Here is a 23,704-nt window from a genome sequence, read left to right as displayed (position 1 = left end):
AAGCAGAGCCAATAAAACAATGTAAACATTAACTACAACAATGCAGATTGAAAGAACAGACACAAAAGTAAATGTGGCAAAATATGCTAGGTGGTCTATCCACTTAAGATATATCCATGTTAAGTCATTTAAGATCTTGTTTCTTCATTTTCCTCATACTAAAAATGGAAATAATAGCTACATCTACTTCTCAGTGAAAAATAAATAACATATGCAAAACACTTTGCAAATTTTACAATACCATATAAATGCTAGTTTAGAAATAGTAGTAATAGGGATGCTATTAACAATATAGCTCCAAAGAAAAGAATGAGAAGACATTCCCATTTCTTTTCTTTGCAGAGATGGAAGATCCACGGGTACGGAAGAGTGCATATATTTTCAAACTTTTTCAATATTTTGATAAGTTTTGCTAATTTTTTCTCTTCTTCCTTTTAAAAACATTCTTTAAAAATATTATCTGTTGGCATGTCAAGTTAATATAAAGAAAATTTAAAATTCTATTTAATTATAGAATCTACTTATTCAGTGCCATACCAAACTGCCAAAAATTGACATATAGAGTCAGATAAAATAATAACAAAATTTAACTGAAAGGGAAAAAAAGTCACACCACACACAATACACAACACACAATAGTTAATTAATGACTCTAGTAATCTGGTGTTTGATAAATCCCAAGACTCCAGCTTCTGGGATAAGAACTTGCTATTTGACAAAAATTGCTAAGAAAACTAGAAAATAGTATGGCAGAAATTAGGAATAGACTAACACCTTGCATCCTTTACCAAGTTGAGGTCAAAATGGGTTCATGATTTAAACACAAAAAGTGATACTATAAGCAAATTAAGAGAGCAAGGGATAGTTTACCTGTCAGATCTTTGGAGAAGGAAGGAATTTATGGCCAAAGAAGTACTAAAGAGCAGTATGAAATGCAAAATAGATAATTTTGATTACATTAAATTAAAAAGGTTTTGTTTGTACAAAACAGTCCAACAGTTATTTTGCTGTACAAAAAGAATCGGACTTTGAAATAGTGTACAATTAACCTGTGAAGGAAATCCAAAATGCAGGTGGACAAAAATAGAGGGGTTGGGAATTGTATGTAGTGGTTCATAGTCATCTCCCAGAGTTCTTTCGCTGGGCGTAACTGGTTCAATTCATTACTGCTCTGTTGGAACTGATTTGGTTCATCTCATTGTTGAAGAGGGCCATGTCCATCAGAATTGATCATCATATAATATTGTTGTTGATCTCTTGGTCCTGCTCATTTCACTCAGCATCAATTCATGTAAGTCTCTCCAGGCCTTTCTGAAATCATCCTGCTGGTCGTTTTTACAGAACAATAATATTCCATAGCATTCATATACCACAATTTATTCAGTCATTCTCCAATTGATGGGCATCCACTCAGTTTCCAGTTTCTGGCCACTACAAAGAGGGCTGCCACAAACATTCTTGCACATACATGTCTCTTTCCCTTCTTTAAGATCTCTTTGGGATATAAACCCAGTAGTAACACTGCTGAATCAAAGGGTATGCACCTTTGTTTGAAAACTTTTTGAGCATAGTTCCAAATCATTCTCCAGAATGGCTGGATGTCCTCCAAAAAATATTAAGAATAACAATGGGAGAGAAATTTCACATCTCTCCCAGTAGTGCTCTAAATAATAAATAAGTGTAATAAATATTTGTTGAATTAATGAATATCAATTAAGAATTACCTCACCAAAAGAGGGGGAAAGCAACAGAGAAAATTTTTCTTTCAAGATATAAATTAAATTCAGCTGAATAGAATTTGTAAATGATATTAGAACAACACAAAGGTGTGACATGAAAGAAATATTAGTTTTTATAATCATCTCTTCTCTTGGGTGTTCATAGTGTTGGTAGCACAATATTTAGAGTATTGACTCAGTTCTCACTGTACTATATGAGGGGATATAGGACTTTGAGGCTAGTGATTTGAGATCAATCTCTCCTACTCATCCTTCACTATTCATATTGCCATGCAGTATACTTATAGCCATATAAGAGTAGTAAAAGGACATAAAAAAATAACACATTATAGAATTTTTCTTCAGAAATATGGTAAGATAAGTAGAACTCAATCCTATGACTGAGAACAAGGCCACTTAAGGCATTTTCAGGTACTTCCATGAAAAGTTCACATTTCATTTGTGCATACAAAATTTCTAGTCTAATGCAAGTTTCTGACAAGCTCCAACAATTGTGTGAAATGTATAAGGTGAAGCAGCAATACAAGATTAATTATCCATGTCTATTATTTTATATTCCTTTTTTTTTTGGCATGCTATCTCTGAAATCACACTTTGAATTGTCAAGTATTTTAATTGGTAGAGATCTGTTAACTATTACAGCTTTAGGGCTTTTGAGCATTCCAGTTAATGGAGAGAGAGAAAAAGGGGGCTGTCTCAGTCCACAATGGGCCTTATAAGTTTTTCAAACAACATCGCACATGACTTTGTAATTAGGTCATTTATCTATAAATCTATAACTCCTTTAGACTAGAAAAACCTTGCACACATTTCAAGAACATAGTGAGGATAAAACTATTACCAAACATTTAAGAAATAAGAAAAAGCATAAATTTATATGAATTTATAAGTAAGTCTTCTTGTAATTATACTGTACATATCATAGAGTATAATGACAAATGTAGGAATTTAGCATGCTCAAACATCCAAGAGCTACAGAATGCTCTTTTCTAATTTCTGAAAATAAGGATATAGTTCCTACAAAATAGGTTTAACAGAGAAAGAACTTAGAAACATTTTCTTCCTAAGATTTGGAGTTGAAGGAATTGCACAAAGCCTTATCTCAGCATATATCCTCATTCCTAAAAGACAGAGTAGCCTCATCTTGAGGGTATTTGTAGTAACTACATAAGATAGGCTTTATTTCACAATAGACCACCTCTACATTATCATTCAACTAGCTGAGAAGTGAATAGAATGTAATTCCATTCTATCTGTTCATTGGTTTTTAAAAAAGCATTTAACTTGGTAAGAGGAACTGCAACCTCAAAGTATTTCCTTAAACATAGTGACATCTACACACATATTAAAATTATGTAATAGTCTGTGCTATAAATAACTCTGTAATTAAAATTTTTCAACAGCATGTTGAGTATTAATGTCAAGTGAGGTATAAAACAAGGTATTCATCAGCATCATAGAACAATTCTAAAGCATTTTCAAAAAAAAAGATTCATTCACAGACCATATCACATTAATACACTCAAAGCCCTGATAGTTCTTTCTACCAAGATTCTTCAATCAAATGCACAATAATGCAAAAGTGAGATGCTAAGCATGAAAAAATGCATATGAAACATTAAATTAGTCTATAAGGTGTGTGTATGTGTGTGTGTGTGTGTGTGTGTGTGTGTGTGTGTAAGAGAGAAACTGAGAGAGACAGAGACTCAGAATTCAATGAAAAGCCATCTAGGATGCTAACATTGTAATTCCAAACTAGAATAATTGTCTCCTTCATTAGATTATAAATCCCTTAAACAGGGATATTTTTGCTTTATTTCTGTATTCTAACAATTAGCATAGGAAATGGCACAAAGCAGATGCTTTATAGATATTAATTGATTGATGAATTTTAATTCATCTCTTTAAAATTAAGATTATTTGACTAAAGAAGGGAAAGGGACCTGTATGTGCCAAAATGTTTGTGGCAGCCCTTTTTGTAGTGACTAGAAACTGGAAAATGAATGGATGTCCATCAATTGGAGAATGGTTGGGTAAATTATGGTATATGAATGTTATGGAATATTATTCTGTAAGAAATGACTAGCAGGCTGATTTCAGAAAGGCCTGGAGAGACTTACATGAACTGATGCTGAGTGAAATGAGCAGAACCAGGAGATTATTATACACTTCAACAACAATACTGTATGATGATCAATTCTGATGGACGTGGATATCTTCAACAAAGAGAAGAGCTAATCCAATTCCAATTGATCAATGATGGACAGAATCAGCTTCACCCAAAGAAGGAACACTGGGAAATGAGTGTAAACTGTTTGCATTTTTGTCTTTCTTCCCAGGTTATTTTTACCTTCTGAATCCAATTCTTCCTGTGCAACAAGAAATCGGTTCTGCACACATATATTGTATCTAGGATATACTATAATATATTTGACATGTATGGGACTGCCTGCCATCTAGATGGAAGGAAGGAGGGGAAAATTCAGAATAGAAGTGAGTGCAAGGGATAATATTGTAAAAAATTACCCATGCATATGTACTGTCAAAAAAAAAGTTATAATTATAAAATTAATTTTAAAAATGTAAAAAAAAATCAAGATTATTTGGTAATACTGTATAATTCTGAAAATTTGAAATATTAAGATCTCAGAAGTATCAACACCATGAATAAACCAAAGTGAAATAGAAAGTTATAGGGCATGAAAAGTAGCATAAAAGCTATCATTGAGGATATGTGTAACCAGGAAAAAGCATGTAAGTTAAATGAAGTTATATATATATATATATATATATATATATATATATATATATATATGACAACCACAGGGTTCATAGAGTAAATGAGTAAACAGAATTGAGGAAAAAGAATTTACTAAGCTTTTTTTTTTTTTACAAATTTTTTACTACAAATACTAATTGGAAATACGATGCAAAAGTGAGACTATCTTGCTTTCAAAGAACTTACATTCTATTCATTATATAAATTGAGTGCATGCCTTCAGTTGGGGAATGGTTGAATAAGTTATGGTACATGAATGTAATGTTTTATAAGAAATGATGAGGAGGCTAATTTCAGAAAAGCCAAGAAAGACTTACATGAACTGATGATAAGTGTGAGTAGAACCAAAAGAACATTGTACACAGAAACAAGATTATGTGATATCAATTGTGATGGACTTGGCTCTTTACAACAATAAGGTGATTTAAGTAATTCCAATAGACTTGTGATATTTAGCATCTACATCTAGAGAGAGGACTGTGGAGACTGAATGTGGATCTCAACATAGTATTTTCACCTTTATTATTATTGTTTCTACCTCAGTTTCCTGATCTGTAAAATTTGTAAAATTTGCAAGGTTTTGCAGGGATAGATGTTGAAAATTATCTTTGCATATATTTTGAAAAATAAAAAGCTATTATTATTTTTAAATGTTATTACAAAATATTATTGCATTTAATTTTCATAACTTTGGGGGGTAAGTTTCTCCTGTTTTTTTATTTTTTATTATTCTTATTTTACATATGCAATTGAGGCAGGTTAATTGACTACCTCGAGATGATATATTTACGATCTGAACTCATGTCTTTCTGATTCCAAATTCAGAGCTCCAACCATTGTACTACTTAGTTGCCTACACTTTGGAAGAGAGTGACAAACTGAAAAATATCCAGATGAGTGCAATTATAATGGTGAGGTATTTGGAGATGAATAGAGATCAGTTGAAGGAATGTGGGCAGTTTTTAGCCTGGAGAAGATTTAGAGTGAGGAGGACAAATTGCCTTCAAGTTTTAAAAGATTCTCGGGATTAGACTTATTCTCCCCTTTTCTTTTCAGCTATTCCAGTACAAACCCTCAAAATCTCAAACCTGAATTATTACAATAGGCTGCTTATGTCTCTCCTTCCTTCAGGTCTCTTCCATATCTCTTTTTCCTATTTATCCCATTCACCCACCAAAGTTATTTTCCTAAAGTACAGGTCTGACTATGTCACACTCTACTCAATAAATTGCAATGTCTTTCTGTGGCCTTCAGGCTGAAAAGCAAAATCCACTATTTGATTATGAATCTCTTCAGACCCCAACCCTGATGGGGTATTGTTGGATTTCATCATGACTCCTTGGACCTCATCAATCCTCTCCCTCCTCCTCCCTGCCCTTGCCCCCACTACTACTTTTTAAGTCTTTTCCCACATTTCTCCTTTGCCATATATTCTTCTATTCAATGAGACTGGCTTCTCAGCTGTTCCAAGAACAACTCCTGGTTCTGTTCACTTCACTCAGCATCAATTCATGCAGTTCTTTTCAGGTCTTTCTGAAATCAGCCTGCTCATCATAAAATCCTACCTTTTAGAAGAAATCTTTCCTACACCCTCTTAATTCTAATATTTTTCCTCTGTCAAATATTTTCAACTTTTCCTATATATAGGTTGTCTTTTACATATTTGTTTGAGATAATAATTACTGATTGGCTGATTGTCCTTAGAGTGCAATTATAGACTGAAAGATATAAAGCATATTTTAATTATATATGAATAAGGAAAAATTTCTAGTAAAGGGATAGGTTTTGCTATAGTAGGAATTGTTTCATGAATGGGTTGGATTAGATCACCAATTCTGTGATTCTATAATGTAATACATTATAGGTGTCTCACAATTGACCGAATAATTCAGCAGATGTTAATTTTACAAATGGAGCTATTCTTTGTTAGATTTAATAGATCACCACCCACTTAAATCTGACAAACTTGTTTGTCATGACATCATTCCCTGAAGTCATGGTCCTCTTTGAGGACAAAAACAACAGATTAATAAATGAATCTAATTATGCATTATTAAATTCTAAAATAACAAATAAAATGTCCGAGTTTTACTTTTTACCCCCTTTTAATGGTAATTTGAACAAACAATGGGTGGATGGTTCACGTTATCCTGATGTCTTATACAGAAAACATTCGTAATAAGAAAACAATTACAGAATTTGTGCTAAAGTTAAGCATCTTTTTTTTCCCCCGAAAAAGTTTCAAGTTATGTCTATGCTAAGGATATACTTGTAAAAAAGTCATGCAAAGTGGCTGCTATTCCTATTTATAAATATACTCAGCTCATACTGGCATAGAGTAAAAATAATTGTGTTAAGCTTTACCTATGTAAATCAAACCTATAGTTTATGAACAGAACAATAGGGGAGGAAATCAGTAACATGGCTATAATAGGTCTTTAAAAATTAGTAATATTATGTATAAACATGGAAAATTTTCTCCCTCATGTCAGTCATGACTTTGTATTCCAAAGTTGATACAATGCTACATTTCTGCTTGTTTTTAGCAAATCTGTCATAATATATTAACGTAAGTCTTAAAGAATATTGTTTATCCAAGCAGACTGCCTAGAAACTGAAGTATAATTAGTGAATTTCTATTTTCTATTTATTATAATTCTAATAGTGTTCAAAAGATTGGCAAATCACATTTAAAAAGTGAGGGAAACTAAGAAATAATAAAGGAGAGAAAGGGTCTCTCACAAATGTTGCACAAATGTTTGTGGGAGCCCTTGTAGTGGAAAGAAACTGAGTGGATGCCCATAAATTGGAAAATAGCTGAGTAAGATATAGTATATGAATGTTATGGAATATTATTGTTTTATAAGAAACAATCAGCAGGATGATTTCAAAGAGGCCTAGAGAGATTTATATGAACTGATGTTAAGTGAAAAGTGCAGAACCAGGAGATCATGGCATGGCAACAGCAAGATTATATGAAGATCAATTTTCATGAAGGTGGCTCTTTTCAACAAAGAGGTGATTCAAGCCATTTCGAATGGTCTTGTGATGAAAAGAGCCATCTACACACAGAGAGAGGACTGTGGGAATTGAGTGTGGATCACAACATAGCATCCTCAATCTTTTTGTTGGTGTTTGCTTGCATTGTGTTTTCTTTCTCATTTTTTTTCTGTTTTTGATCTGGTTTTTTTTAATGCACCATATACATAAATTGTATTTAACATATATAAGCAAAAGTGACCTGATTTCTCTTTGCTCTTATTCCCTAGCAAGAAGGGGAATGCATGGTTGCTTATTTTCTTGCACTGTATTTTGGGAATAGTCTATTTGAGAGGGTGAACTCTTTGCTGTCAATAAATATATATATTGGATTACTTGCCACTTAGGGAGGACATGGGGGGAATGGAGGGAAAAATTTAAGAACACAAGGTTTTGCAATTGATCCTTCCATATGTTTTGAAAATAAAATTAATTAATTAAGTTAATTAAATAATTTTGAAAATAAAAATAAATTATCCATCCTTATGTTTTGAAAATGAAAAACTGTAATAAAACATTTTTTAAAAGTGAGGGAAAATTGGACCAACTACATGCTACACTGGTATGTCAAGAGAGTGGCATGTTGAGTGGATCCCCTGTGACAGATTTGCAAGTGGACACAGACAATGAATGCACAGGATTGGCAGGAAAAAATTATTTGCATGCTTGGAAGGAACCCATATTGATGAGCTCTCACAAACCCACTACTGTACTTCAGAGCTTATTATTGACTTCTAATATTAAAGCAACAAAATAATAAAGGTTATAAAGATATTTTTTTCAATTTATTACATTACTCATTTAATACCACATAGTATCACAACCTTGAGTTTTGAAACTAGAAGAGATAACAAATCTGACCCCTGCATTTTTCAGATGAGGAAAATGAGATTCAAAGTGATTTACCAAACTCATTTTATGAGGGGTTTTTAAATGGACCACTATGATTTAACCCAAATGTTCATTTATAATGAAAGAAAAATCATATGGCCTTGCTATGGTACAGATTTACTTCTTTGCTCCTAAATTGATGAATCAGAACAAATCCATTTATTCTCTTTCTTTGGCTAAAGCTTTGCACATTTTTAAAGGAGGAGGGGCAAAGCAGAATCCCATTCATTCCTACTCTTTAAAATTCGACTTTAGAAATTACTACCAACAATACTGTGCATAAATCATGAAAGAGCTAGCCCAGTCAATGAACTCTTTCTACAGTCTTTCTCCCCACCCACCATGAGCTTCAAAACAACTAATGCTCTGATTTATGAGTGCTTTCACAAGGCACAAGGGAACAAAGTCAAAGCAAAGTGACCTGATTTCTCTTTGCTCTTATTCCCTAGCAAGAAGAGGAATGCATGGTTGCTTGTTTTCTTGCACTGCATTTTAGGAATAGTGTACTCTTTGCTGTCACATGGTAAGATTCTTAGAGCACTGCCCCAAAATAGTTAAGTATTAATAAAAGGCTTCCTCCTTAGCACAATGAATTTGCCCCTTTACTAATACAGTTAATGTGTAACAATGTATATTATCAATTTTGAAGGATTAATCATGATGAGTTTAGGGATCCTAATTCCTTTCAAGTATATTGTCAATTGTTATTCAAATAAAACTTTTAAAATGAAATAAAACTCTTTGGATAAATTGTGAAATTTGATAATTTTTCATATTTTGATATTTTATTTCCTTCAGCAAATTCATTTTCTATATCTACTAAAATTGCCAGTATTAAGGGAGCTGGATGGCTCAGTGGATCAATCTAAAAAATTCAGCTCAACATACCATCTGTGTGACCTTGAGCAAGTCACTTAAATTCTGCCACAATTTCCTCAATTATAATATGAGGATAATAACTATGTGTGTTTTGAAGGGTTGTTGTAAAGATCAAAAGGCTTAGCACAGTGCCTGGCATATACTAGGTACTAAATAAATACTTTTTTTTTTTGGTGGGGGGGAACAGTGCTTTTATTTAAAAGCAAATTTTAAAAAACCAAACATTTGTGTATAGTAGTGTTATGCCACAATCTCCTTGAGCTGTTCTACATCAGTTTCCCTTATTGTCCTGACTAAGTTTCCCTGAATTGTTCTATCTCAGTTTCCTTAACTCTTCTGCCTCAGTTCCCTTAAGTTGTAAAACCCCTCTGGTTCATTAAGACTGAGGACCATTTGCTCTAAGGTTATAAATTGTCAATGGGAGATGAGGAGCAGATCAGACATCCTGGCTCCTAGCTCCTTCTGCCTTCAAAGAATTTTTGACACTGTCCCTCTAAGAGATAAGATCATCCTGGATACTTCAATTGACATCCTTACTTCTGTTTATTCAAGCATCCTGACTCTGGCTTTTCAGTAAGATTTTATTGCTCTCCCCATCCTGACAGAACCAAAAGGTTCTATAAGAACTTTTCCCGCTCTTGTTCTTTTCTTTATTTGAAAGCTATAAAAGGGTTTGTCATTCCCCCATTCGTCACTGGATACTTTAAGACAAGAGTCCTGTACAGTCAATTAAACTCTCCAATTAATAAAATATTAAAAACTCTCTAATCTCTATTTTGCCTTAGTTTCTCCAGCATTCCATTTGAAGCTACATGATATAGTGGCTAGAGAACATGGCATTAGAGTCAAGAAAACCTTCCTCAACTAAGCATTTGCAATGTTCAGGGATACAAATTCAAAAAAAGAAAGAAACAAGTTCTATTTGAAAGTAGTTTATATTTTGGTGGAAGAGCTAAACTGGTCATTCAAGCCCCTAGTGTTCCTAAATATTTCTCGAACACTGCCTTTAAAAAAAAAAAAAAATGCTATTCTATTTTTTCTCATAAACAAGCCTAGATTAAAAAAAAAAAAAAAAAAACATATTCTCATAGTGAAGTGAAAATAAAGGCATCATTTGAAATGATAATATGAAATAGATTTATTAAATCGATTTGGGAGAGCCTAGTTGATAGTGACATGGAACAACTATAACATAGACATCCATCACACGTTACAAAGGTTTGCCATTCATCGTGTGAAATAGCTCGTGGACTTAATCAACCGTGACCAGGTAAGGAAGAGTCAGATGATTAAGCAACTTACTTTGGGGGCAGAGCACAAGATATTTTATAGTTATAGAGAGAGGAGGGGGGAAATGAAGGAGGAATCTAGGGAGTGACAAGGATGTGTAATGCAATATTGAGACTGTGGTAAAGATGTTAACTAAATAGTCTGGGGCTGATAATAGGAACAGACTGGGCTCCTTTTAGCAAATCCCAAGAATAAACTGTTTTAGAATTCACATCAATAAGATTTTTGATTTTACAATACGATCCAGATGACTTTGGATAAGGCCTTTCCCTTCTCTGGATATATTTCCTTACCCCAAAATGTAGAAGTTGAAACAGATGATCTCTGAGGTCCTTTCTATTTATACTCAAAGGTATGTGTATGTATGTATGTTTGTGTGTATAGCTTCTACAACTTCATTGATTGACCTGTTTTTACAACTGTTCAGATATTTGCATGTTTTAATCCAAAATTCTCACTGAAATGTATTTGTTTCTTCTTTTTCAATCATCATTGAATTTGTTCTTGGATTAATTATAAAGTTTCTATTGCTTAAAAAAAAAAATTAAACAACCTTTGAGATATTGATTAGCATATCTTTAGACAGGTCAGAGACCTGGTCTGCCAAGTGCATTCCATTTGGCTCTTTGACCCCTCCCTCTTGAGTGTGAGGGATTTTTTTTTTACATCTGGGAAACCCCTAAGGTGAGATTTCCCCTATAAAAGATCAGTTTATGATGAAGATCTTTGCTAAATTCTTTTCAGGACTAAGCCCACTATAAGACTCTCTTTTTCTCCTTCATAGTGCCTTCTTTCCAAAGGCTCCTTTTTCCTTTCTCTAGCTAACTCTGATTAGTTAACCTGCCAATTAAAGGCTTATTCCCACCTCACTGAGTATTTCTTTTCTCCCTGGATAATTGTGAATCCCCCTGGGGAACTTGTCTTTTTCCTTGATTACTACATGCTCCCCCAACTTTATTTTATATTTGCCATTCCTAGTGCCTATTTTGCCTCTTCTTTTTGTCTGCAACCTATTACTCTAGATAAATCTGTTTTTTGCCAAAAGAGAATGGGCACCATGAATTTGCCACATGTTTATGACAAACAAGGAATTGCTACCCTGGCCTCTTCATTCTGGCTTCTCTGGTTCCTTCAAATCTCAGCTAAAATCTCATCTTCTATAGCTGTGGTATCAAACTCAAACAGAAATGAATCCTTGCTGCACATACTGATTTAGATAACTACAAATTAACGTTTATGCAGCCTGTAAGCAACTGTTCCTATTTGAGTTTGACATCACTGATTTAGAGCAATCTTTCATATGGTTGATAATAATTTACAATTCTTTTGAGATTCTTGTTCACATTTTTTGATGATCTTTCATATGGTTGATAATAGTTTACAATTCTTTTGAGATACTTGTTCACATTCTTTGATGATTTATTTTAATTTAAATCTCAATTATCAGACACTTATCAGAGGTATTTCATGCAATCATTTTATTATAATTGCATGCAATTGTTATAAGAAAAAGTTCTTATTCCAGCTGTATTGAATTTTTGTTTATGCAAATAGTTGCTAATCATCAAAACTATTTGGTAGTGAAAGGTATCTGATCTCTGTTCTCTTCTGTGAAGACCAAGTTAGCACCCTGGATGCCTTAGAACCAGCTAGGGTCAGGATAAGCAAAAGTTGTTGGTCTTTAGGGGTAGAAGTGAAGGGGATGGATTCAAGTTCTCCTCGACCTCCCTTCTCCTCATCTACCACCAAAGTGACCCTGGCTTGTCTTACTCCACCCCCTAATCCCTCCTACAATTTTCTGTGTACACCAAAAGATTGAGCCAGCACAGAACAGTGGGAAGGGCCATTTTCCAAGCATATGCTAATAAAGTATTGTCCAATAGGTAATTAGCCTTAAGTGCTTGGTTGTCTGATCCCCTGCACCTACTCAGAGTTTCAGCCCTTTATACTCTTCTAAATTTTTTTCTTTTTTACATGATCTTTTCAATGCAGGCCATGTTCCATTCTGAGATTATTGTAGCATATGATGTAAAATCATGGGATAATAGATTTAGAGCTAAAGCAAATGGTAAATCCTTCCAGTATTTTTGCCAAAAAAAAAAAAAAAAAAATTCAAATATGGTCAGAATATGACTGAAAAACAACTGAATAAAGATAAGAGAGATTAAAATATTTGCAGGGTCATGTAGTATGTGTCTGAGGCAGAATTCAAACTCAGGGCTTCCTGATTTCGTGTTCAACACAACCTACTTTGCCAGCTACCTAACTCTAAAAAGAATGCAAAAACTGTGATATTCTATGCTTTGCAGTCACATAGCATCACCAGAAGAATAATGATGTTAAAAAGATGGGCACATTCTGGAGAGCAATTTGGAACTATGCTCAAAAAGTTATCAAACTGTGCACACCCTTTGATCCAGCAGTGTTTCTACTGGGCTTGTATCCCAAAGAGATCTTAAAGGAGGGAAAGGGACCCACATGTGCAAAAAATGTTTATGGCAGCCCTTTTTGTAGTGGCAAGAAACTGGAAATTGAATGCCCATCAGTTGGAGAATGGCTGAATAAATTATGGCATATGAATGTTATGGAATATTAGTTTCTATAAGAAACAATCAGGAGAATGAATTTAGAGAGACATGGAGAGATTTATATGAACTGATGCAAAATGAAATGAGCAGAACCAGAACATTATATATGTCAACATCAGTATTATATGATGATCAATTCTGATGAATGTGAGTTTCCAACAAAGAAATGATTGATGACAGTTCCAATGATCTTGTGATGAAAAGAGCCATTTATACCCAGAGAGAGGACTGTGGGGACTGAGTGTGGATCACAACATAACATTCTCACTCTTTTTGTTGTTGCTTGCATTTTGTTTTCTTATTCATTTTCTTTCCTCTTTGATCTGATTTTTCTTGTGCAGCAAGAGAATTGTACAAATATGTTTACACATATTGGATTTAACATATATTTTAACATGTATAGCATATAATGGATAGCTTGCCATCTAGGGGAGGAGATGGGGGAATAGGAAGGAAAACCTGAAACACAAGGCTATGCAAGGGTCAATGTTGAAAAATTATCTGTGCATATATTTTGAAAAGAAAAAGCTTAAAAAAAAAAAGATGGCACTTGTTTCAATTTGGGTTCATCAGAAACACTACATGGTTTCCAAATAAAATCAAAGCACCAGTGTTTTTTCGTATCAAAAGTGAGTCCTATTCAGTCAACTAAGTTTGGCAAAGCTTAGTATAAAGCCTTGAACTTGATACTTAATAAGTACTCATAGACTTCTTACTTTCATTACCTGAAGAGATCTAGATAAAGAGCTTATGTAAAAAAAAGAAGGCTGGCTGCTTTATACATTAAGCCGATGTATTTTTATTATGAAATTAATGAACCAGAGAAGTGAGCTGAAAAAGACTCTTGTTCTTACCCCAAGCCCAGTGGATAAGTCAAGTTAAAACATATCTCAAGCCAAAGTTTTATATATCTAGTCAGTATGGGGCATAATTTGAACATTGCTGGGAAGTTTTTCTTTAGGACTAATAATTCAATATTTAGATCTTAATTAGGAGTGCTTCTGTTAAAATTTAAATACCCTTTAGGACAGTTTATATGCTCAAGCTATCTTCATCTACTAAATATCTTTACCTAAATTAGTGTTATATATAAAATATATATATTTACATGTAAATATATAAATATGTGTGTATATATATATGTATATATATATATATAATATAATAATTTTTCTTTCATTCTTATATAGAGAAGCTGTTTCAGTAAAACAGCTAAAAACTAGGGCAAAAGAACACATGCAAGTTTTGTTTAAAGAGAAGGGGCATAAGAAATTTCTAAAGTCTGAGGGATAAAAGAACACTTTTGTTATTTTATTGGATTGACTTGGGGATTAGGGAGGAAGGGAGTGGCAGGAGGTAAGAAAGGCAATGTTTGTCTTCAGAGACAAACCTTATTGACTTCATATTTTCCTAAGGGCCAAATTTGATATGAATAATGGAAGCAAAATACTTCGATTCTTCATAATTTTTGTTCTTTTTTTGCCATGACCCTCAAGTTAGGCAGAATTAGTCCTTTCTCAGAATAGTCTATACTTTAGGGATATATATATATATATAGATATAGATATAGATATATATATATAGATATATATATATATATATATATACTTTTTTTTTTTTAATAAAGTGTTCCAAATGTCTTAGTATAATTTTAAGCTATTAAAGCTTGAATATGTTCAAAATATCTGTCACCCTCTGAAAACCTGTACTTGGAATGACTCAGAGCTGTTAATCATGTTTTTCTTTTTGTTTTTAAATATTAGCATCGTGTACCCGAACAACATCTGACTATTTAGGCCAAGGCTTTATTTTAAGGAAATGAAAAGGCCTTTGAACTAATAACTGATTTGTTGTCACAACCCATATTAAAAGGTTATTTTTAGCAAATCTATTCCATTTGGCAGATTTTTTTTTTTATCCTAACTGTCCTTTCAAACCAGTTGGCTCTAGCCAGTACTGGATAATTACTGTGTTTCAGAGTATGCAGCCTATTTAGAGCAGGAAGAATCCTCAAATACTACTTTTCACTTCACTGCATGAATTCACTATTGGCACTTAGCATGTGATTCAGAAAGACATGTATACTGACCAAGTCAGTCCTTTATTTTAAAATTTAAATGTCATATCTACTTGATATGTAAAACACAGTAGTTTCATTTATAAGATGAATTAATTATTAAGACTAGATTCAAGTTGACCTTAGCATAATTACATACAGTATAGTTTTAGTTGATCTTATATGCCATGTTAATATATATATCACATAAATATTAAAATATTTCAAGATACTTTTATAATGGCCAATATTTGATTTGGTGTTTAATATAAATAGGAATGTTTTAAAACAAGCTTTGTGCTTGGTATTTGGGAATTTATGAAGCAAACTGGCTGTGTCATGAATTAAACTATGTTATTAGCATCTTAATTATATGGTGACTAAAAGCTGGGTAGCTAGATGGCAAAGTGGATAAAGTATTAAGCCTAGAATCAGGAAGACCTTAAGTTCAAACTCTGATTTGGACACCAAATAGCAGAGTGATGGCAGACAAGATACTTAACCCTGTTTGCCTCAGTTTCTTCATCTGTAAAATGAACTGGAAAAGGAAACAGTAAATCACTCCACTGTCTGCCAAGAAAATCTCAATGAGATCATGAAAAGTCTGAAATGATTGAACAATAGCTAAAAGCTTTCTTTGTTAAATTATAAATTGGAAGTCTTTAAAATAGGAACTATGGGGCAGCTAGGTGGCTGGACAGAGCACCATCCCTTAAGTCAGGATGACCCAAATTCAAATCTGACCTTAGACACTTAACACTTCCCAGCTGTGTGATCCTGGGCAAATCACTTAATCCCAATTGTCTCAGCAAAACAAACAGAAAAAAAAAAAAACAAAACAAGAACTATTCTTAGTAATGTGTGGAGTATATTATTCAGCTATAACTATATAAATGTTCAAAACAGTATACATAATCAGAATAGAGGGAAAGGCAAGAAAAATGTAACTACTTGTAACACTTAATAAGTTAATTTTAAAGGAAAAAATAGTATCATTAGCCAGCTTCAAAAATAAGGTGTTCTAAGTGTTGTCAATTAACTACAATATTTTGCAGGTCTCCTCAAATTTACATGATTAGGTCAAACTTTCCAAAATTCTTTCAATTCCAAAAACTAAATAATGTGAAATGAAATTTAGCTTTAGAAATTTAAAAAGTCATTTACTAATACAAACAAAAGAATGGTGGTCTTCAAGGAGTCTCAAAAAAAAATGACGGTGTCCACCATAGGGCTGTGATGTGGGTGAAAAACTGCTCTCTTCCCCTGAGACTCTGGAGAAGTTCAGCAAAGAACCCAGATCCTCAAACTACCCAAAAGGCCCAAGGTGGAGACCCTAAAGTCTCTAATCTCTAATCCTGCTCTCGTTTCTGATATTTTGATGAACGCCCCAAATGTAATGCCAGAGAAACTGAGACAAGATAGAGATTAGAGAGTTTTTAATGTTTGATTTGGATTTCTAAGAGGGAGAGACTGTGCTGGGGACAAAACAGGATCCATGTTGCCCCCAGGGCTGATGTCTCAAAGCATCCAGCAGCCCAGGTGAGGTTCCCATGAAATATATAAATGTGGCTCTAAGCTACCAGGGTAAATAGAGACAGGGGCAGAGTCAAAGCACTGAGAGCTTAATTAATTGATTGGATCAGACTCTCATCTCCAAGTATCTAGTATTAAATGTGAGAGTCCAGAAATTTTTTATAGGGTTTTAGTGATTAAGAAGAACAATGACAGAATGGGGGGAGGCATTGGACATTCTGATAAGATAGGAAGGTCTGGAGTCATGGTGTCTAAGATAGGAGGTCTTTCTCCTTATCTGGATTAAACTTTTACAATTTATAACTTTAGAATAGCCAGCCCTAAATTATATCAGTCCTAATGATCAGCAGGGGCGGGGTTGCAACCAGGTGGACTGAGGCAGAAGAATTCAAGGAACTGAGGCAGAACAATTAATTGAAACTGAGGAAGGACAATAAAAGGGAACTTCGGCACAACACATTACGTTTACCTTCTATATACATTTTTTTTTAAATATGTAATGGGGAACTAATTTTGTAAATATTAAAGCACTATATAAATGTGAATATAATTCTATTTTTCTATAAATCTATATAGTGCTCTATTGGTAGCTCCATGGAGTAGTGGATAATCTCCCTGGCCTGGATTTAGGAAGACCTGACCTCAAATCCTGACTAATACTTATTAGCTATGTAATCCTGGGTAAGTCACCTAATTTTTGTCTGCCTTAGTTTCCTCAGCTGGAAAATGAGAACAATGGCACATACCTCCTAGTGTTGTTTTAAGGAGCAAACTGGTAAAGAACTTAGCACAGTGGACACACAGTGTTTCCATTGCTTTTATGGTAGCCTTTCCTCCAATCACTAGTGAATTTCTGCCCTGAACTAGGGACAACCTCAGTTCACTTCCTTCTCAAAGAAACCTTTCCCCCTTTTCATAATCATTTGAGTGTTCTCTGTCTCTGTCTGTCTGTCTGTCTCTGTCTCTCTGTTTCTCTGTGTCTGTCTCTGTCCCTGTCTCTGTCTGTACCTCTCTCGTCTCTCTTTCTCTCTCTTTCTTTCTCTGTTGTCTGTCTCTCTCTCTGTCTCTTTTTCTGTCTCTATCTGTCTCTGTCTTTCTCTGTTTCTCTCTCTCTGTCTCTGAATTTCTCTCTGTCCCTGTCTCTCTTTCTGTTGTTATGCCACAGTTCTTTTATTGTCCTGACTCAGTTTCCCTAATTGTTTTGCCTCAGTTTATAATTGTTCTGCTCAGTCTTGCAAAACCACCTCTCCTTCTTTATCGGAATATTTGATAAAAATAAAAGATCTTATGTGTTAGAATATCAGAATGCCTCTCCCCATCCCAAGCTATCAGAATATCAGATATCAACTTATCCTCTCCCCGTCTCCAGGGTGCTCCCCCATTATGTCATCCCATATCTTATGTTATCCCATCTCCAGTGGCTCACCCTACCCTATCAGAGTCCCATTCCGTCTCTCAGCACCCTGCCTCTGCCCCTGCCTCAGTCTACCCCCGAGTCTAAGCCACATGTATATACGTCATTAAGAACTCTCATTCTCTGCTAGATTCTTGGAGATGATAGATAGTCTCATTCAGCCCTGGATCCAAACCATGGATCCATTTGATCCCAGTAAATCTCTCCCTTTTAAATAAATTATTAAATACTCTAATCTTTATTTTGCCTCAGTTTCTCTGCCATTATACTATCTCTCTCTGTGTCTCTCTGTCTCTGTCTCTGTCTGTGTCTCTGTGTCTCTGTCTGTCTCTCTCCACCCCCTTTCTCCTATCCTCTACTATTCCATAAACACACTGGGGAACACTGTAAAATCTAGCAACAAATATTGTTAAATTGGCTAAACTCTGAGATCTATTCTAGTTCCACATCTGTCATTCTATGAGGAAACAGTTTCTCTACCCTCTAGGAGTTTACATTCTATCAAAAAAAAAAAAAAATAGCATATACATATAATAGTAAATACATGTAAATACATAGTATTGATGAGAAAATAAAGCCTAGTAATCAGGGCAGCAACAAGACAGGCTTTGAAGACTTGCTTTAAGGGAAAATGGGGACTCTAAGCATCAAGGAAATGAGGGATTTGGAAAGCACTTTTTAAAGTATAAAATTCTGGAAGAATTAGTGGAAACAAGTCTTAAGAGCTCTTCTTAAGAAGACTATGAGATCTGCATACATAATTTATTTAGAGCTGAAAAAATGTCTGAGATTCAGAGCTACACCTATTCCATCTCCATTTTATTTATGACAAAACAAAGATCCAGAGAATTAAATTTTGTAGCTTTTTCTTTTTGAGGCTGGGGTTAAGTGACTTGCCCAGGGTCACACAGCTAGGAAGTGTTAAGTGTCTGAGATTAGATTTGAACTCAGGTCCTCCTGAATTCAGGGCTAGTGCTCTATCCACTTCGCCACCTAGCTCCCCTGAGAATTAAATTGATTTGTCATAGATCATAAGTAGAAAAAGTGGGTCCTCTGATTCCAAAGCCAATAGATTTCTATTCCTCTTCCCCATGCCTTCAGGCTTTACTCAATACCTAATATAGAAAAGTTTTTGTAAAAATATGATTTAACCAGTCTCTCAAATTCAGTACCCATCAACCCCCCCTCTGGATGATGGGGAAGAAAAAAAAGAACTTCAATGATTCAAAAAAGAAAAAAAAAAGAACTTCAATGATTCCTATTTCTGCTGATATAAAAGTGAACCCAAATAAGTGATTAAATTAGTAGAGGATTAAAATATGATAACCTTTAAATAATGCTTAAACTATTAGGTAAACACACCTCTACTACAGCTGCTCCTTATTCACATAAATATATTACTATAAACGATGTGACTAGGCATTCAGGCCCCATTTTCTCACTTTCCCAGGGTTGATATATTTCAAAAGGAAGCTTGTGTAATAATGATTCTTAAGTACCACTCTTTCTCACTTCAGTTTTTTTTTCTCACCCCTTTGAGGAGCTGCCTGTAGGGCTTTGAAGGCATTTTACACAAAGGAAGCTGCTTCCTCACTTAAAGTGAGAAGTTACAAAGTGTTTATCTTGTGCCATTTGCTTTTATTATTAATTGCATATTCATGAAATTGTAAATTGACCAAATGGTTGGTGGTGTCAGTAATAAATAAATAGCACCCATCCTATTTATATGCAAGTTGGTGATTTTTACTTTGGGCTCTGTTCCCTAACTCAAATTATACATTTTGTTTTGCAAAATACCTTTTGTCTATTACTTTAATTAATTAGCTTGTCTTTCTTTTCCTTAAAAAAAAAAAATTTAGATATCAGTCCTCTAAAATTGTATTTGCCTAAAATACAGTAAAGATTATGGAATGAACCTGTTCTGTATATTAAGAATTTTACTGTCTTTTATTTAATCTTATAATGAAAATACAAGGTCATAATTATAATTAAACTATAATGACATAATGGTGAAAAATAAAGAGCAAAATCTTAAAGATTGTAAAAAGAATCTTGTTTTCAAAGTGAGGTTGAAGATATTCTATTGCCATCATGGGAATTATCAATCCTTCCTCCTCGATTTTTAATGATCTCAGCTATATTAGAGATTTTCTAGCATCAGATAAACAAAAAAAGTAGGACTGCAAATTTTAACAAAGCTCATTAATGTTTAGGGGAAGGGAAATAGAACCATCTTTTGTTGGACCTGGATTCAAATTCATGTTTGCATTAGTTTCTGGGGTTAAGATTCCTACTGAAGAAATAAATGTAAAACTTACCCCAGCCTGTTAATGCACTTTACAAAGCTGCAAACTTTTATATTTTTCTCATGCTATTTATGTGTCAATACTTTTGTTTTTTCTTGCTTGTAGCTATGTTGTTAGATATCTTTAGCTTGAAATGATCCAAGTCAATTTTCTTTTCAAACATTAATTTATTTCCCTTTCCTTTAAACCATTTTTTGTCTCCTTTTAATATTTTCTATTCTTTGTCTATATGGTTCAAATGATGGTATTTTTATGTGAATATATTTGGCAAAACACAAGTTATGCCAATCATAGGATTGCAGAGTTAGATGGAACTTCAGAATATTATTATGATATATCTTACTTTCTTTGTTTCTCTTTGCATTGTCTACCCCATTTTATAAAAGATTATATAGTACAACTGAATTGGAAATTAAATACTTTTCAAAACAAAGATGCTGCAATTCAAATCATACCTTCAGTTTTCCTCTAAGAATTTGTCAGGAGCAAATGTAGGGGGACAGTTTGTGATATAATCATTGTTATTTGAAAAGTAGATTTTAAGAATATTTCTAGTTCTTATTCATTAATATATATGAATGAGGGGATTCCATAGACATGTACTTAATTTATAAAATGGGGAGAGGGATAAAGAGATTAGAATCAGAATCTTCAGAGTTGAAAAGGACTTGAATCACCCTTTTAAATATGACATTTTGGAGAGGTTCTGAATGGTGTTTTGGACCAAGAGAAACTGAATAATTGATCCTTGAACTGAGTGTAGATCATAACATAGTATTTTCACATTTTTGTTGTGGTTTGCTTGCATTTTATTTTCTTTCTCATTTTTTTTTTCATTTTTTATTTGATTTTTCTTGTGCAGCATGATAATTGTGGAAATATGTAGAGAACTGCACATGTTTAATATATATTGGATCTAGGGAAGGAGTGGGAAGGAAGGAAGGGGGAAAATTTTGGAACACAAGGTTCTGCAAAGGTGAACTTGAAAATTATGCATATGTTTTGAAAATTAAAAAAAAAAAACTTAAAAAAAAAGAATTGATCTGATAGTGATCAGTATAGCTCTATGATCCCATTCACCCCTTAGAGAGGTGGTCCAGTCAGAAATAAAAATTATAACAAACTCCTGAGACCCATCCTCCAAAGAAATCCCAGGCAGGTCCCTGAGGTTAAATTTTCCCTATAAAATCTACTCGTGGACCATCCCATGGCTTCTACCATCCTTTGGTCACTCTGCTATGGAATTCTGCCTCATGATGTCTTTCTCTCTCTTTCCCCATGCCATGTGGTGTCTCCCCTAACTTTACTATGCTTCTCAACCCCATTTCTCCTTTTTACAGCTAACTTTTTTAGAGTGCCAAGTCCCTCTCAGGATTTAGCCTGCCTATTAAGGACATGCCCTAACCTCATGGGGATGGTCCCTTTCTACTGGTGTAATTGTGAGTTCCATTGAGGAAGTTGTTTTTTCATATGCTCTCCCACTCTATTTCATATTTACCACTCCCCATGAATATTGTATCCCTTCATTTTGTAATGCCAGAGAAACTGAGGCAAGATAGAGATTAGAGAATTTTTTTATATTTTATTTGGATTTCTGAGAGGGAGAGGCATCGTGCCCCCAGGGCTGATGTCCAAAGCATCCAGCAGTGAGTTCTCAATAACATACATATAGTTCTAAGCTCAGGTAGCTAAACAAATTGGGGGCGGGGGGAGGAGGAAGTCCAAACTCTGGTGAGTGGGAATCTCCAGGAAGGGACTATCAATCCAGTTCTGACAGGTTGGGGGTTAGACTGTAAATTCTTACTAACTGGGAGTTAAGGAGATGTACAGCTAGAGACAGGAAGTCTGAAACTTAGACATACCAATTAGGTATCTGAGATGGGACATCTGGAGTTTTACCTTTTGGGATGTCAGATCTCCACAGCCCTAATTATCTCAGTTCTAATGAGCAGAAAAGGGGGATTGCAACCAGGGAAACTGAAGAAGAACAATTAGGGAAATTAGGCAGAACAATAAAAGGGTACTGTGGCACAACAATTTTGTCCGTGACTTATTGCTCCAAATAAATCTACTTTTTGCCAAAGAGAAGGGCCATTGTGAATTCTTCACATGACCAAACCCCAACTTTGGTGACAAACCCCACATTATAGATCACATCAATTTCATTTGATTATGAGACCCAAAGTAAGTATGACCTGGTTCAATTGCACTCAGCTAGTTAAGGGGATAGGACTAAAAGTCAGGCCTCTGTATTTCTAGTTCTTTTTTTAATTAAAGTTTTTTTTTGTTTGTTTTTTGTTTTATTTGTTTGTTTTTAATTTTCAAAGCATAGGCATGGATAATTTTACATTAATTCTTGCAAAATCTTGTGTTCCAATTTTTCCCTTCCTTCCCCCATTCCCTCCCGTAGATGGCAATATATGTTAAACATAGCAAAAATATATGTTAAATCCAATTTATGCATACATATTTATACAATAATCTTGGTGCACAATTAAGACAACTCTGAGATACCACTACACACCTGTCAGATTGGCTAAGATGACAGGAACAAATAATGATGGATGTTGGAGGGAATATGGGAAAACTGGGACACTGATACATTGTTGGTGGAGTTGTGAAAGAATCCAGCCATTCTGGAGAGCAATCTGGAACTATGCCCCAAAAGTTATCAAACTGTGCATACCCTTTGATCCAGCAGTGCTACTACTGGGCTTATATCTCAAAGAAATACTAAAGAAGGGAAAGGGACCTGTTATGTGCCAAAATGTTTGTGGCAGCTCTTTTCATAGTGGCTAGAAACTGGAAAATAAATGGATGTCCATCAATTGGAGAATGGTTGGATAAATTATGGTATATGAAGGCTATGGAATATTATTGCTGTGTAAGAAATGACCAGCAGGATGAATTCAGAAAGGTTTGGAGAGACTTACATGAACTGATGCTGAGTGAAATGAGCAGAACCAGAAGATCACTATACACTTCAACAACAATGCTGTATGAAGATGTATTCTGATGGAAGTGGAAATCTTCAACATAAAGAAGATCCAACTCACTTCCAGTTGATCAATGATGGACAGAAATAACTACACCCAGAGAAGGAACACTGGGAAGTGAATGTAAATTGTTAGCACTACTGTCTATCTACCCAAGTTACTTATACCTTCGGAATCTAATACTTAACGTGCAA

This window comes from Sminthopsis crassicaudata, chromosome 1, assembly GCF_048593235.1.
Source record: "Sminthopsis crassicaudata isolate SCR6 chromosome 1, ASM4859323v1, whole genome shotgun sequence".
In the NCBI taxonomy this organism is placed as follows: domain Eukaryota; kingdom Metazoa; phylum Chordata; class Mammalia; order Dasyuromorphia; family Dasyuridae; genus Sminthopsis; species Sminthopsis crassicaudata.
Note: the sequence above shows the minus strand (reverse complement) of the source record.